Raw genomic sequence first — 16,439 nt, forward strand, 5'->3', positions numbered from 1 at the left:
AGCAGAAAGACCTTCTGCAGTTATCATTGATCTCTTTAATGTCTCCTACATGACATGGAGTCCAAACTATTGTGTTGTACTGATGTCTACACTTACAACAACCATAAACCCAACCTCAAAGTAACCTGTCGTGTTTTAGCAACATCCACACCAACCATAAGCTTAAAACCCCATCTCACGGTAAACTTTAGTGTACTGTAAAGGTCTGCGCCGACCACAGCCCAAACCTTGCCTACTTGTAAATTACTGTTGTGGAGCCCGGATAGCTCAGTCGGTAGAGCATCAGACTTTTAATCTGAGGGTCCAGGGTTCAAGTCCCTGTTCGGGCGTGTGACGCTCATTTTGTGGAGCCACAGCTTTTGCTGTTGAGCTATCGCTTGATGAAAGTTTCATCTGGATGCACAATATGTGTACTAGGCATAAAGAAATGGCAGTACAGGCAGTCTTGTAGTCGTGGCCGAGTGGTTAAGGCGATGGACTAGAAATCCATTGGGGTCTGCCCGCGCAGGTTCGAATCCTGCCGACTATGTCCTCCCCCTTTTTAAAATTGCAGCAGTCGTCAATTGTTTGCATTTCCATTGTTTCTTGGGAAAAGCGTTGTGCTGGTAGGAGGAGAAAAACAACAGAGTGTTCTCACTGAAGAGAAAGGGCCTTATCACAGGGAGGAACATACTACACATAGGTCATAACGGCTGTTTCGTAGCTCGCCGTGATCGTATAGTGGTTAGTACTCTGCGTTGTGGCCGCAGCAACCCCGGTTCGAATCCGGGTCACGGCAGGTTTTTCAAGGTGACGTTGGTGTCGCACTCTGTGTTGCCATCCGTTATCTCCAGCCTTCTTTTAGTGCAGGCTGTGCTAATGGCACGTCCTGAATGTTTACGTTTCCTAAAGTGTGGAAGACTAGGGATATGATATAAGAGAAATAGGATCTTTGATGCCAGCATGCTGTGTAGATAAGTACTGATCAAGTCACGCTTCTAAGGCATGGAAGGAATCTTTTCAATTGTTGAGTGTCCATTCATTGCCACAACAGCAGAAAGACATTCTGCAGTTATCATTGATCTATTTAATGTCTCCTACTTGACATGAAGTCCAAACTATTGTGTTGTACTGATGTTTACACCTACAAAAACCATAAACCCAACCTCAAAGTAACCTGTCGTGTTTTAGCAACATCCACACCAACCATAAGCTTAAAACCCCATCTCACGGTAAACTTTAGTGTACTGTAAAGGTCTGCGCCGACCACAGCCCAAACCTTGCCTACTTGTAAATTACTGTTGTGGAGCCCGGATAGCTCAGTCGGTAGAGCATCAGACTTTTAATCTGAGGGTCCAGGGTTCAAGTCCCTGTTCGGGCGTGTGATGCTCATTTTGTGGAGCCACAGCTTTTGCTGTTGAGCTATCGCTTGATGAAAGGTTCATCTGGATGCACAATATGTGTACTAGGCATAAAGAAATGGCAGTACAGGCAATCTTGTAGTCGTGGCCGAGTGGTTAAGGCGATGGACTAGAAATCCATTGGGGTCTGCCCGCGCAGGTTCGAATCCTGCCGACTACGTCCTCCCCCTTTTTAAAATTGCAGCAGTCGTCAATTGTTTGCATTTCCATTGTTTCTTGGGAAAAGTGTTGTGCTGGTAGGAGGAGAAAAACAACAGAGTGTTCTCACTGAAGAGAAAGGGCCTTATCACACGCAGGAACATACCACACATAGGTCACAACGGCTGTTTCGTAGCTCGCCGTGATCGTATAGTGGTTAGTACTCTGCGTTGTAGCCGCAGCAATGCCGGTTCGAATCTGGGTCACGGCAGGTTTTTCAAGGTGACATTGGTGTCGCACTCTGTGTTGCCATCCGTTATCTCCAGCCTTCTTTTAGTGCAGGCTGTGCTAATGGCACGTCCTGAATGTTTACGTTTCCTAAAGTGTGGAAGACTAGGGATATGATATAAGAGAAACAGGATCTTTGATGCCAGCATGCTGTGTAGATAAGTACTGATCAAGTCACGCTTCTAAGGCATGGAAGGAATCTTTTCAATTGTTGAGTGTCCATTCATTGCCACAACAGCAGAAAGACATTCTGCAGTTATCATTGATCTATTTAATGTCTCCTACATGACATGAAGTCCAAACTATTGTGTTGTACTGATGTCTACACCTACAAAAACCATAAACCCAACCTCAAAGTAACCTGTCAAGTTTTAGCAACATCCACACCAACTATAAGCTTAAAACCCCATCTCACGGTAAACATTAGTGTACTGTAAAGGTCTGCGCCGACCACAGCCCAAACCTTGCCTACTTGTATATTACTGTTGTGGAGCTCGGATAGCTCAGTCGGTAGAGCATCAGACTTTTAATCTGAGGGTCCAGGGTTCAAGTCCCTGTTCTGGCGTGTGACGCTCATTTTGTGGAGCCACAGCTTTTGCTGTTGAGCTATCGCTTGATGAAAGTTTCATCTGGATGCACAATATGTGTACTAGGCATAAAGAAATGGCAGTACCAGCAGTCTTGTAGTCGTGGCCGAGTGGTTAAGGCGATAGACTAGAAATCCATTGGGGTCTCCCCGCGCAGGTTTGAGTCCTGCCGACTACGTCGTCCACCTTTTTAAAATTGCAGCAGTCGTCAATTGTTTGCATTTCCATTGTTTCTTGGGAAAAGCGTTGTGCTGGTAGGAGGAGAAAAACAACAGAGTGTTCTCACTGAAGAGGAAGGGCCTTATCACACGCAGGAACATACCACACATGGGTCACAACGGCTGTTTCGTAGCTCGCCGTGATCGTATAGTGGTTAGTACTCTGCGTTGTGGCCGCAGCAACCCCGGTTCGAATCCGGGTCACGGCAGGTTTTTCAAGGTGACGTTGGTGTCGCACTCTGTGTTGCCATCCGTTATCTCCAGCCTTCTTTTAGTGCAGGCTGTGCTAATGGCACGTCCTGAATGTTTAAGTTTCCTAAAGTGTGGAAGACTAGGGATATGATATAAGAGAAATAGGATCTTTGATGCCAGCATGCTGTGTAGATAAGTACTGATCAAGTCAAGCTTCTAAGGCATGGAAGGAATCTTTTCAATTGTTGAGTGTCCATTCATTGCCACAACAGCAGAAAGACATTCTGCAGTTATCATTGATCTATTTAATGTCTCCTACTTGACATGAAGTCCAAACTATTGTGTTGTACTGATGTTTACACCTACAAAAACCATAAACCCAACCTCAAAGTAACCTGTCGTGTTTTAGCAACATCCACACCAACCATAAGCTTAAAACCCCATCTCACGGTAAACTTTAGTGTACTGTAAAGGTCTGCGCCGACCACAGCCCAAACCTTGCCTACTTGTAAATTACTGTTGTGGAGCCCGGATAGCTCAGTCGGTAGAGCATCAGACTTTTAATCTGAGGGTCCAGGGTTCAAGTCCCTGTTCGGGCGTGTGACGCTCATTTTGTGGAGCCACAGCTTTTGCTGTTGAGCTATCGCTTGATGAAAGTTTCATCCGGATGCACAATATGTGTACTAGGCATAAAGAAATGGCAATACAGGCAGTCTTGTAGTTGTGGCCGAGTGGTTAAGGCGATGGACTAGAAATCCATTGGGGTCTCCCTGCGCAGGTTCGAATCCTGCCGACTACATCCTCCCCCTTTATAAAATTGCAGCAGTCGTCAATTGTTTGCATTTCCATTGTTTCTTGGGAAAAGCGTTGTGCTGGTAAGAGGAGAAAAACAACAGAGTGTTCTCACTGAAGAGACAGGGGCTTATCACAGGGAGGAACATACCACACAAGGGTCACAACGGCTGTCTCGTAGCTTGCCGTGATCGTATAGTGGTTAGAACTTTGCGTTGTGGCCGCAGCATCCCCGGGTTGAACGGGGTCATGTCGTGAATTCGACTTTTCATCAATTAGAAATTATCAGACCGGAGGTTTTGAATATCAGAAAATAGACTTTATTCTCCATAATAAAGCCGAGAAAGAGCAGAGCAGGCCCCAGAGCATTCTGAAGTCTCTCCGGGACACCTTCTAAAGTATCTGTGTTCTCCATAATCTTTATACAGGTAATTATGACACACCCCTTTGTGTCTCTTTTTAACGCTTGACCACTTTTGAATAGCTTTTCTAGTCTAAGGGATCCTGCTACTCTTGGCTCTCAGCCCACCAGCTCATGTCAACAGAGATGTTACAGGTCTATGTCAGCAAAGTATAAATACAACTTATGCAAAGGAACTAAGGGTTTACATACATTGTTATGATAGGATAATAACTTGATAATATGTTACTCATTCTAACTTCTGCCACATATAGCTTCATACAAGTATTTAACATATATAATCAGTGCTTTACATATTCAGGTATTCTACACAATCAGCCATTCAGTAGCCTTCTCCTAGTGTTGCTTCTGTGCAGGCATACTCATATTACACAGTATTTTTAACACATGCTGGCATGTTTGCTGCAAACACTACATACATTTTGAGAAGAGAAAATTAACTGATTTACACTTAGAAAATACTACACACTGAGAGAATAGAAATCTTCTTCAATCCCTCCTCTTAAGACTTTAGTCTTAAAAGACAATAATATTAACCCAAAGTGCAATTTCATAATCCAGTTCTCTTAATTACCTCTATCTAGTGACTGATATAAGCCACATAGCTGTTATCAATTGACTAGATTATGCCACTGTATTTTGACAGAAGTCCAGCCAAACATCTCCCCTCTCTTTTGATTTGAAGGAAGTAAAAGACTGTACTCTGTTTTTTTCTCTTAACACATCAAAGACAATAAAGTTTTAAGCATAAGTATTCAGTTGGTTCAGTCCTAGCTGCTGGTTTTCACACTCATGTAGAATATACTGAAGTGATATTATATATAGGTACCATAAAAGCAATATGCAAACAAATTCAATATGCAAACATAAAAAGCATCAAATGTTGATCTTGATCTTTGGTCATCCTTGTTTCTCTTCTTCTAAGCTATCAGCATCTTCACTTGACTTTAATAGATGTTAATGGAGATGTGTGGTTGAGAGTCTGAGTTTTGAAATCTGCAGTTGTGCATTCATCATCCCTTGACTTGTGGCACTGCTGTATGTGGTATTCAGGCATGTTATCAGAATCACTCTTTACTTTGTTCTGATTAACTTCTCCTTCCACACGTTGCACTTAGTAGTTAAGAGCTTTGGAATATTCAGGCTCCTCTGTTTCCGGTCAGCTTTCCCTTGCTGGAGTTGTTTCCTTTCGCTCCTTTGAGGCATTGGTACCCCATTAATGGCATCCACTTTGGCAGCTGTTGGATTTGCCCTCATCCAGATATGGTCCTTTCCTCCTGAACTCTCTCCTTTTTCCAGAACATCCACAGATAGACTTGATCAGCTGGACTAATTGGACCTTGTATCTCTGCTCTCTCACATGGCTCCTTTCTGGTTTCCTGCACAGATATCGCTTTGCACATGGCAATTAATTGTTTCTTCATAAAAGTCCCTACTGCATTAGACATCTTTGCAAAACATTCCAATAGGTTATGTGCAAGGTTATAGGTGAGATTATATGCAAGGTTTTATGCAAAGTTTCATGTGGTTTCTTGCAAGGGTCGACCCAATAGCAGTTCATGCGATGTGGTGTTAGATGCCTGTTTCTGTCAGTTTCCATGCCATCATTCACCAATGCACTTGTTAACACATTAATCCCATTAAGTTTATTATTTTCACATCTTTCATTGCGCGTTGGCCTTGATGGATCATCTTCATCTCTTTCAGCCATTTCTGGTAATTGAGCATAATACAATTACTCTCTCTTTTGCTTTATTCACAATTTTTCATACTCCTTTAGATGTTTTTATTCATTGATTACTTATTAACTTTGATTTTAATTACTTTATGAATGCAAACCTTTTATGAACTTATTTCTGCTGATGTTTCAAATCCTTGGAAGTACTTCTTTCGTCACAAATGAATAACTGTTCCTGCTTCATAATTTGCTTCTGGTACCATCTCCAATCATCTACTCATCATAGTTTCTCAACTGTGCTTGTTTACAGAATAATTCTCTATCCAGTCAACACCAAAAACAGTCATCATATCTCACTGTTTGGAGCAATGGTCTCCACTTAAGTCTTTTAATTGAACTAGATCTTTGTGAAGCTGTAGATAATTCAATCACCCACATATTGTGACAGTATCCATCCTAAGATCTTCTCCCTACACTGTCAGAAAAAATGTGCAAAATTTGTACCTTTAGGGGTACAATGGCTTGTCACTGGGGCAGTACCCTCAAGGGTACACCCATTGTACCCTTTCATGTGGGTACGTATTTATACCTTTGCAGTATGTACCTTTCAAGGGCAAATATGTACCTCTGCTGCCAAAATTGTACCTTTGCTAATATTATGGTACCATAATGTACCTTTAAAAAATGGTGCAAATTTGTACTTCATACTGTACATTAAAAATAGGCTAGAATGCAGTTTAATCAGTTTTTATTAGACATTCGTAACAATTAAAAATACATTTTTCACAGGATAAACATTTTAGTAACAATCCCATAACACAATTTGATGACAATTTTAGAAGAATACAAAACAATATTGTTACAGTGCACACTGAATTCATTCTAAATGAATACCTTTAAAACTTGGTCACAAATACATTTCATAAAGGAACCTATTACAGTCTTAGTTTTCACAGAGTTAATATTTTAAGCTCAATAACAATAAACAAAGTGCCATAACAGGATGCATAGTTTAAAAAAAAAACAAGATGTTGATTAGACTCTTTTAAAACGTTCTATAAAAATTCTAAACAGCAAGAACATTAAGCTCAATGTTAAATTAGTTGTTCTTTTATTTACATCACATTTCATTGACCATTTTTAAAACCATGTAACATTTAATTAGACCTTGTTTTAACTTAGTACATTTTTTTCTACTGTAAACATCTTATTAAAACAGTCTCTACATCATGCAAGCAAACTTTTTCCTACACATTTCACATCAAACATTTAACCAAACACAGTATTAGAAATTTGATTTTAACTTTAAACTTTCTTCAGGATAACAAATAATTTGTCATCAGCATAGTAAGTGTCAAGTGCCTGAAAGTCCATCTCTTGTCCTTGTTTAATTACACTCCATTCCAAGTCAACTTTTACCACATATGCATGGAAGTGTGAATCGTAAGAAACTGAAATTAAAAACTTGCCACAAAGCAACCATTCAGTGTTTACATTTAAAATGTATTTCATTTGGAAGAATAGGGGAATTTCTTCTGCATGGACATAATCAACTATGAATACATCTTTTAATGCATACCTCACACTATCAACAGTCACATTTGAAACGCGCTGAATGTTGAAATGTTCCATAGAGTGTATGTTTGTGAGAATTGTCTGTAGGTCTAATGGGAGTGATGATAACGGAGTCTCTATACTCCTACCTACTACCTACTCAAACTCATCAAGAATACAAGGTGTGGAAAATTCCCAGCATTGTTTCATTTGGTGCCTCTCACTTAAGGTTTTGGCAATGTTAATAAAGTTTCTACAGCTGCTAGCAACATTCTTAAAATACTGGTGTTTAGCCTCAAAACGCATGCACCAAAGCAAGCGCAAAGGTTCAAACATAGATGTTAGTCTTGAGTAATGTATCAAAAAATGACACTTGGGTGTCAAAACATCCCCAAAAACATCCCTTAGCTGTGTCAAAAACTCAAACACCAGTGTATCTAACATTGCCAGGTTTTCCCTTTTCACTCTTGGGGCAATTACAATGTCAACAATGTCACGACACAACAGAAAAACATTCCACTGTTTACTGTTGGGAGGAATACGGTGTGCCATTAAAAATGGCAAAATCCTAAACAAAAACCATTTTGTGAGGCAGACCCAGCAATTCCAGATTTGTGTAAGCTTCGCTCTGACAAATGCACTGTTTTTTTTTTGTTTTTTTTTTCATTTTGACCAATGGAGAATTGCTCAAGTTCATCATTTAACTCCTGAATAGTGATATGTTTTTCTTTGTGAGCCCAGCTCAGAACAAGTTTTATTATTAGAGGAATGACTCCCTCCAACAAATCATGCATTATATCAGGTGGAAATGTCTGTCACGTCAAAATAGTTCAATTCACTAAATGGTGATGGATAGTTTACACCATATGTTCTTCGATCATTTGCATTTTCAATGCATGTTGGATGGTAGAGATGTACCTCTGGAGTTCTTAAAACAAAATCACTTTCAGTAAATTTATCTTTTACGTCTGTGTGGGTTGCCATGCAATAGCGGCAAACTCTAGCAGAGTTAAATGACATTGTAAAACCAGCAAACATATGTGCTGAAAGATTGTCTGCCGAAAATGTTGCTAGTGCAGCATGAACAGTCTGCTCAATCCCACCTACAGTTATCATGAACCCTTCACGTTCAAGTTTTTTCAGGTCATCCAACATTGGTTTTAAAATGGTTGCTAATCCACAGTTTTTTACAAAGGTTTGTCGTACTAATAAAGCAAGGAGAATGTGCTTCTGTTTTGAGGTGTGTTTAAGGTTGCCTTCTGTATAGTAAAAAGCACAAAGCTTGTGCTTGCTTTTTTTTTAACCTAGCAGGTTAACAACGTCAAATTCGTCTTCATTTGTAAAGCATGTGGGTTGACTTTAAAGTAGGAATGTTCCTTGAAACATGTACCATCTTTGTAGTCATTTAGGTAATCTGGATCTCTGTGTAAATAGTTGTTTGTCTGAATTTCATCAAATATGTCGTCACGTGAGCAGTAGTTAGTTAAAACCTCAGTAATAGGTACATATGAATAGGTGCCTACTTTGTGTCCACTCGGTGACCTCAAAATGTGATGTACTGGTTCAATCAGCCTAAGCTTAGATTTACAGTGCTCTTTTAACATGTGTGGAGAGCTAACAATTTTTGAAGCTTCTTCAAAGAAGTCCCTTGACTGTACCATTTGTCTTGTTTCAGGACATTCTGAAATGTTGAACCCATTTTTTTGGAGATGGTAAGAAATAAAAGAGTCGTAATTTTCTTTAAGATAACATAATAAAAAAAATTATGTCATTAACTATTTCCTGCTGGACAGTCTAAGGAATGTGATTTTTTCCTCTACATTTAAGAATGAAACTGAAGAGATTTTCTTTAAAGTTAGCCCAAAGCTCATTCCTACTAGGTGGTATTTCATCTGCCAAAGGCTGTAGCTCGTTGGTATTTTCCAGATCATTGTGACAGTCAATGTTTTCAAAATCATGGTCCATGTTTTCAGTAGCATCCAGGTCATCATGAGGCAGAACAAGCTTCATGTGTTTTCGATGGACATTAGGGCTGTAACGATACATCAAACCCACGATTCGGTTCGTGTCATGGGTGGTCTCATCAAGGAAAGGTAGAGATTTGAAACGGGGGTCAAGTGCAGTGCTCATATGAAGAAACTGAATTAGTGCCCTATCCGTATCAGGGTATCTGTCCTCGAAGTCATGTGCAATAGCAGCTTTGATGTCTTTCACTACTGTTGAGTCAGAGCCACTGTGCTTCATGGAGGTCAGGATTCTGTGTTTCAATGGCAAGATCATTGAAATAGTTGGAATCTGCTCAGTGCTCATGAGGATTGTCACAGTTTTCAAAGGTTTAAGAACCTGGAAAACGTCCTCAGCTAGTTTAACATCATCATCAGACAGAGTGACGATGTCTTTAATGTTCTTCTTGACACTCTTGTCTGTTAATGCAGAGGAAAACAGCAGCCTGCTGCTCAAGGTAGCGCTCGAGTATGTCGTGGCTAGAGTTCCACCTAGTGGCCACATCCTGGACCAGCTTGTGTAAGGGCAGCTGTAGCATCACCTGTTTCTCCTTTAACACAGCTGCAGCTGTTGTGCTGCGGTGAAAAAACGTGACAACTTTCCTCACTCTGCCGAGGAGTCGGGACATCTGGTGAACGCCCATCCCTCTCTGCGCAGCCAGATTAACAGTGTGTGCAAGGCAGCGTATATGTGAAAATCCGGCTGCTTCGACAGCATTGGCAATGTTTCTGGCGTTGTCTGTTATCACGGAAACGGGGACGTTTGATCTGCTGATCTTCCAATCTCTCATAGCCTCTTCAAGTATTCCTGATAAATGGTCGCTTGTATGGCTCTCATACACCGGGCATGTTTGGAGGACGTGGTTTGCTATTTGCCAATTGCCCGTAATATAGTGTGCGGTTATGGTCACATAGCTGTCTGTGGCACGAGACGTCCATCCATCTGTTGTGATTGCAATGGATTCAGCAGTACTCATCTCTTTCTCCACTTTGGCCTTCGTTTTCTCTTTAAGTTTTGGTAGCACATTTTGCGAGAAATGCGCCCGGCTTGGTAATACATAACGGGGCTCGAGCACACCGAGTAAATACTTGAACCCCTCATTATCAAAAACCGAAAATGGTCGCATATCCAGTGCCATAAAAACTGCAATTGCATTTGTAATTTTCTGTGCTCGATCTGAATTCGCTGGAAATTTTGCTTGGAAGAAACTAGGTAGTGTAGGCTGCTGCTGCTGGGTTGTTTTCTGTGCTGAAGTTAAATTAATTTCCGGATGGTGCCGTAGGATATGCATTTGCATGTTGGTTGTGTTGCCTGTCACTTGAGGAAGCGTCTTAAAGCACTTACGGCAAATTGTGCGGGACTTGTCAACTACACGATTACCATTCTTTATCTCCACCGGATAGCCGAAATGTTGCCATACTGCTGACTTAAATGAGGACGGAGGGTCCGCGATCTCTGGGTTTGTTGCCATGTTTCCTCATGTGCTTCAACTAGCACTAGCTGCTCAACTTTTGCAGGAAGGCGTCACGTGATTGGAAAGGTAGTCACGGTCACGGGGTGTGTCGCGAATCTCCCTTATCACACAGCGACACAGGATCGTGGATCTGAGTGTTGCGATTTCGATTTCATATCGCGTATCGTTAAAGCCTTACCTATAATGTATAAACTTATTGTCTGTTATACTTTTATGATGGCCGTTATCGATTATTAAAACTGATATTCAGCAAATGAGAGGGTAAGTTTCGTATTTTCACTGAAATTGAAAAGAGGCAGTTGTTATAGGCTCCGTTTTGTTATAAACATCCACACAGTGAAGTTGAGGGTCATAATATACAGCACGGCGCCTCAACATTTCTGCTGTCTGTTAAGTTGCTAATATTAAAATGAAAATAGGCAGTTCCTTAAATCATGTTTTCATTTTATTGTTAAGAAAGTGAAACAACGTAACCATGGTGATGTGAATGAAGTTATAAATTACACTGTTCCCTGTGAAGATTTACCCGTGTCCTCGGTAGTCTGTTTTCCATATCAAACTGGGGAGGGGGAGACTGCAGCTTTGATCAAACTTGAGAAGTCTGAATTTACAAGAAGAGAATGCAAGACGGAACTATGTGTCTTCGTCTTCCACCATCCACACTGGAGAAGCAGTGTTTCAGAATGAAAACGGCCTCTTCAGCTTTTCTAAAATGCTCCGTTTTCGGCACTCAAAAACTCCAGCGTAGTGTGGACGGATGGCGTAACCATAGCAAAACTTCAAATGACTGAGTTGGTCTTTAAGGCCCCGTTTACACTGATGCGTTTTCATTTTAAAACGCATCTGTGTAAACGGGGCCTTAAAGACCATCTCAGTCATTTGATCCTCATTCAGATATTCATTCATTCATTCATTCATTTTCTTGTCGGCTTAGTCCCTTTATTAATCCAGGGTCGCCACAGTGGAAAGAATCGCCAACTTATCCAGCAAGTTTTTACGCAGCAGATGCCCTTCCAGCCGCAACCCATCTCTGGGAAACATCCACACACACACTCATACACTACGGACAGTTTAGCCCAGGGATTCCCAAACTTTTTTATTCCGGGACCCATCTAGGCAAGTAATTAAATCTCAAGACCCACCATAATATTTTAATATGGAAAAATGGGTAATAACAATTGTATCCATTCAAAGCAGTTAAAAATATATGGTGTGGCTTTTTGGATTTTGCGATTTGATATGCACAAAATGAGGCTCAAAGTGCTTTTTGTGGGATGCTGGCTGTAACTGTGATCATTTTTTGTTGAAAAAGATACTCCTCTTTTTTCAGAAGAGAATATGATTAACCTTTGATCAAGCCCCTTGATTATGATCAAGCCCCGTAACATCGCAGTAAACTTCATCCACTGCTAGTGTAGTCATAAGAAACTAAATAGCTTTTTCATCTACTACTACAAGCTGGGAAAATGTCAGATAAATATGCCAATGCAATTAACATTATAGCTGAATTGATCTAATATTTACACATTTGCTTAAGGAATGTTGGGGTAGTTACATTACTATTACTATTTTCCATAACATCTATGCCCTTCCATAACATTAGGTGACATTAAAACTAACAGATAGCACTATAGCTATTCATTCATTAGAAATCTGTTAACGTTGGGATGTAAAAATATGGGACAACAAATAGCTTCAAATGATTGAATACATAGCAAAAATTAGAAAATATTGACAATAAAATAAAAAGTTTAGCCTATTAAAATCAATGGCCTATACAGAAATTAAATAAAGCTATAAAATCTATTTAACTTTTAATTGTATTTGCATATTGATTAAAGTTACTATAGTTATTTAGTGAAGAGCAGCAAATGAATCTGTCATTGTGTTTTGTTTGATAACAGAGGTGTTAATGTAAGAATGTAATGATCTACAATAAAGCATTCGACTACTTTAGTAACTGTTTGCTCATTTAAGAGAAAATTAGTAGTGTTTAAAATAAAACACGCAGAACAGAGCAAAAAAAAAATCACTTTTCCGACGGTCACTTACTGAGAGCTCAACTGAGAGCGCGAGATCTAACGGCTAAACGCAGATTGCAAGGGCTCAAACGGATCAGTGCTCATAATTTAAAGTGAAAAAAAGGAAAAAACAGCTGTAAAACATAACCAGCTTTGTCTTATTGTAGGGAACACACTTTAGATATTTTAGGGTAAGAGGTTTTTGAGTTATTGTCGTCAATCGTACTGGTTTTGATTCACCGCAATCTAAAATTGGCTGCAGCCACACTGTTAACCCTTACTGTAGATTATGCAGTAAATAACTGTAAAATAGCCAGTGTTTTGCTGTATTAAAAGGAAACAGTATTTTACTGTAAAAGGAGCAGGATTTGTATGAAATTTTGTAGTGCAAAGAATAAATTACAGTAATTTACTTTATGTACCCATTACAGATAGTTACTGTGATAATAAATGGTAAATTACTGCTCAACCATTATTACCCCATGTACTCTGATGCTTTATGTTGCTATATATATATATGTTCAGTATGTTCAGTATATATATATATATATATATATATATATATATATATATATATATATATATATATATACTCTTCAGTTTTGGTATGTGTATGGTCAGTATTGAGGAGAAAGTGAGACAATGTATTGATGATAAGCTAAATTTCTCTGCAGCCATCTATGTGTTTTCTTTGGTTCCTTTTATGTTTTTAACATTGAGTATCAGGAGTCAACCAATGTCAATGTCACAGAGCTAATTAAAAGGTAAAGATATCGACGAGATGCATTTAAAGGCAAAAATATTCACACAGAGCAACCAAATTATCACAATCATTTTTATAACTTTGTTTACTTTTCTATAATTAATTTAATTTGCCTAGTTTAGCCAATAGTTAAGCTTTTAAATTGCACTTTAAGCTGAATATTAGTATTTTGCTAATTAACTAGTAAAAATGTGTTATTTAAAAAATATCTTAAACAGCACGTACATACATTTTCGCAGAGACTCAATGAATTTGTTTGGAAAACTTCAAATGAAGTAGGTTAAAAATGACATTCACAGTATAGTATAAAGACTTTCCTAAATAAATGTATTAATCAGGTTATTTGTTGTTTTTATTATTATTATTATTACTACAGGTTTGGAACAACATGAGGATCAGATTATTTATTTATTTTTTATTTTTTTGCTCTGGATGACGTTTGTATATTTTTATTGTTTTTATTCAATGATATGTGCATGATTGTGATAAATGTAGGCAATTCCTTTGAAAATATGCTAAGTACCAGGGATGTCAAACTCCTGGAGGGCCGCAGTCCAGCAGAATTTAGTTCCAGCCCTGCATCAACACACTACCTTTAGATTTAGTTTGATCAGGTGTGTTTAATTAGTATAACTGCACTGTTACTCTGTAGATTGTGCAGTAAATAACTGTAAAATAGCCAGTGTTTTGCTGTAATAAAAGAAAACATTTATTATTTATTAACACATTATTTTACTGTAAAAGGAGTAGACTTTGTATGAAATTGTGTAGTGCAAAGAATTAATTCCAATAAATTCTCTGATGGTTTATGTTGCTATTTATAGAGACGTGCATTTTAAAGGCAGAAAATAATGATTTAGGCATCACCACACACTCCCACAGGCTGTCTTTCTTATTCTAAACACAAAGGTGTTAGAAATAGTTTTCAGAAAATGCTGGCCCTTTAAGGGAGCCAGGTGTTTGATTTGTTTACTGCTGAGTGTGCTCTATTCTCTGTCCATCAATTCAGATGTAGAGTCTGATATGTTTTAGGCTTTAAATAAGAATCTACAATGAGTAAGTAAAATGTGTTCAAATGTTTTTGAGGGTTTCTAAAAATAAGGCTGTGTTTTAAGTTATATTGTTGTTATCTTGAACTGTGTACTTGAAAGCTACATTGTTAGCTAGTTACCTCGTATAACTTCTTACATTACTTTTGTTTAAGTATTTATTGGATATTGCATACTGCCATAATGTACAGATGCTAACAGTTGTATGTATCTTTCTGGCAACTAAGCCAAAATTAAATTCCTTCATCTCAGTAAGGTAACTTGTGCACATCATCACAGGGAATCACAAAAACATGATACACATAGTCATCCACACACAAAAGCTCCACTGTCCGGTCCCAGGTTGTGAGTTTGTTACTAAGTATTTTTCAGAGCAGTGTTTCCACCTATGAATTTATATTAGAAACAATAGAAAAGTTTGTTGTCATGAGATAATTATAACAATAAAAGATTGGATCCTTTGGTTTTTCGGTGTTGCCAACTTTATTTTTATTTTTTATAATTACTTTAAACTTTTTATTGAGATTTAACACAGTTTTTAATTATTTAAAACTTTAAAATTTAAAATAATTATGTTGTGTTTTTTGCAGTTCATTTGCTGATCTACCTTCCTGCAGATTTTAGTTGCTATTCATATCAAACACACCTAAACCAATTAATTAGGACCTGAACACCACTTGATAATTACAGGCAGGTGTGTTTGATATGGGTAGCAACTGAAATCTGCAGGAAGGTAGATATCCAGGAACAGGATTGAGCACCCCTGCTGTATACCATGGGGGTCAAACTCCAAGTTCCTGGAGAACTGCAGCGCAGCAGAGTTTAGTTCCCACCCTGCTTCAACATTACCTGTAGATTTCTAACAAGCCTTAATTAGTTTGATCAGGTGTGTTTAATTAGAGTTACAGCTTAAAGTCCCGGTCACACTGCACTTTTCTCCCTATAGACTTCCATTCATACGCATCTGAGTACTGCAGACCTGGAATGATAGCTCACGAGACAAGTTTCACAATTCGCAGCATTGGAAAGTCCAAGCTTGGAGAACGCTGAATGCGAAATCACATCATGTGATTGCTTGAGACCAATCAAAGATCAAAACATGACCTTTCTGGCTTGCTTTTTCAATTTCTAATTATTTTGTTTAATTCCACTACTTGCTTTGTTTAATTCCACTTCGCAGTGCAGAATATTACATGCTTAAACGTTAGTGTGACCGCAGCCTTACTGTGCAGACCTGTGATATGTAAGACAATATTTATATCTGCTGATTTCTTAATTTTGTTAAACATTTTCTGTTATTTATTTGTTTGGTGCCAAAACAATAAAATTAATTTGTCTGAAAAAATGTTATGCCTTCTATTTTTAAATAACAGCTAAGAATACTGATTAATTTTAGTAACACTACAATAACTATATATGACATACTATTAATGTGTATGCAGTATAATGCTGTGATTTGTAACACTACAATACAGTAATTAACTGTACACAGTTTCCAGTTAGTTACCACTGCTGCTCTATTACAGTAATTAACTGGCAACACTGTTGCCAGCTACTCACTGTATTGGTTCAGTTACAGTAAATAACTGGCAACACTGTTGCCAGCCACTCACTGTAATGGTTCAGTTACAGTAGAAAACTGGCAACACTGTTGCCAGCCACTCACTGTAATGGTTCAGTTACAGTAATTGACTGGCAACACTGTTGCCAGTTACTTACTGTAACCGAACTTTTACAGTGAGTAGCTGGCAACAGTGTTGCCAGTATTCTACTGTAAAAAACCCTGGTAAGGTCTAACAGTGTAGTTTACAACCATAATAGTTCTACAGTTTATTCTATTTCACTTGTTGTTGGTTTCTA

General features: G+C 38.6%; 10 non-coding genes across 10 annotated transcripts; all 10 read left to right on the plus strand.

Moving 5' to 3' along the window:
* The first annotated feature begins 256 nt into the window (after window positions 1–256).
* On the plus strand, window positions 257–329 carry trnak-uuu (transfer RNA lysine (anticodon UUU)). Its single transcript has one exon. It is a non-coding gene; the product is annotated as a tRNA-Lys (tRNA).
* A 118-nt stretch (window positions 330–447) lies between these two features.
* trnas-aga (transfer RNA serine (anticodon AGA)) lies at window positions 448–529 on the plus strand. Its single transcript has one exon. It is a non-coding gene; the product is annotated as a tRNA-Ser (tRNA).
* A 177-nt stretch (window positions 530–706) lies between these two features.
* On the plus strand, window positions 707–778 carry trnah-gug (transfer RNA histidin (anticodon GUG)). The gene has a single exon. It is a non-coding gene; the product is annotated as a tRNA-His (tRNA).
* Window positions 779–1,287: 509 nt separating this feature from the next.
* On the plus strand, window positions 1,288–1,360 carry trnak-uuu (transfer RNA lysine (anticodon UUU)). Its single transcript has one exon. It is a non-coding gene; the product is annotated as a tRNA-Lys (tRNA).
* A 118-nt stretch (window positions 1,361–1,478) lies between these two features.
* trnas-aga (transfer RNA serine (anticodon AGA)) lies at window positions 1,479–1,560 on the plus strand. The gene has a single exon. It is a non-coding gene; the product is annotated as a tRNA-Ser (tRNA).
* A 758-nt stretch (window positions 1,561–2,318) lies between these two features.
* On the plus strand, window positions 2,319–2,391 carry trnak-uuu (transfer RNA lysine (anticodon UUU)). The gene has a single exon. It is a non-coding gene; the product is annotated as a tRNA-Lys (tRNA).
* A 118-nt stretch (window positions 2,392–2,509) lies between these two features.
* Window positions 2,510–2,591, plus strand: trnas-aga (transfer RNA serine (anticodon AGA)). The gene has a single exon. It is a non-coding gene; the product is annotated as a tRNA-Ser (tRNA).
* A 177-nt stretch (window positions 2,592–2,768) lies between these two features.
* trnah-gug (transfer RNA histidin (anticodon GUG)) lies at window positions 2,769–2,840 on the plus strand. The gene has a single exon. It is a non-coding gene; the product is annotated as a tRNA-His (tRNA).
* Window positions 2,841–3,349: 509 nt separating this feature from the next.
* On the plus strand, window positions 3,350–3,422 carry trnak-uuu (transfer RNA lysine (anticodon UUU)). Its single transcript has one exon. It is a non-coding gene; the product is annotated as a tRNA-Lys (tRNA).
* Window positions 3,423–3,540: 118 nt separating this feature from the next.
* Window positions 3,541–3,622, plus strand: trnas-aga (transfer RNA serine (anticodon AGA)). The gene has a single exon. It is a non-coding gene; the product is annotated as a tRNA-Ser (tRNA).
* The last annotated feature ends 12,817 nt before the right edge of the window (window positions 3,623–16,439 follow it).

The sequence above is a fragment of the Danio rerio genome, chromosome 4, assembly GCF_049306965.1.
Source record: "Danio rerio strain Tuebingen ecotype United States chromosome 4, GRCz12tu, whole genome shotgun sequence".
Classification (NCBI taxonomy): Eukaryota; Metazoa; Chordata; class Actinopteri; order Cypriniformes; family Danionidae; genus Danio; species Danio rerio.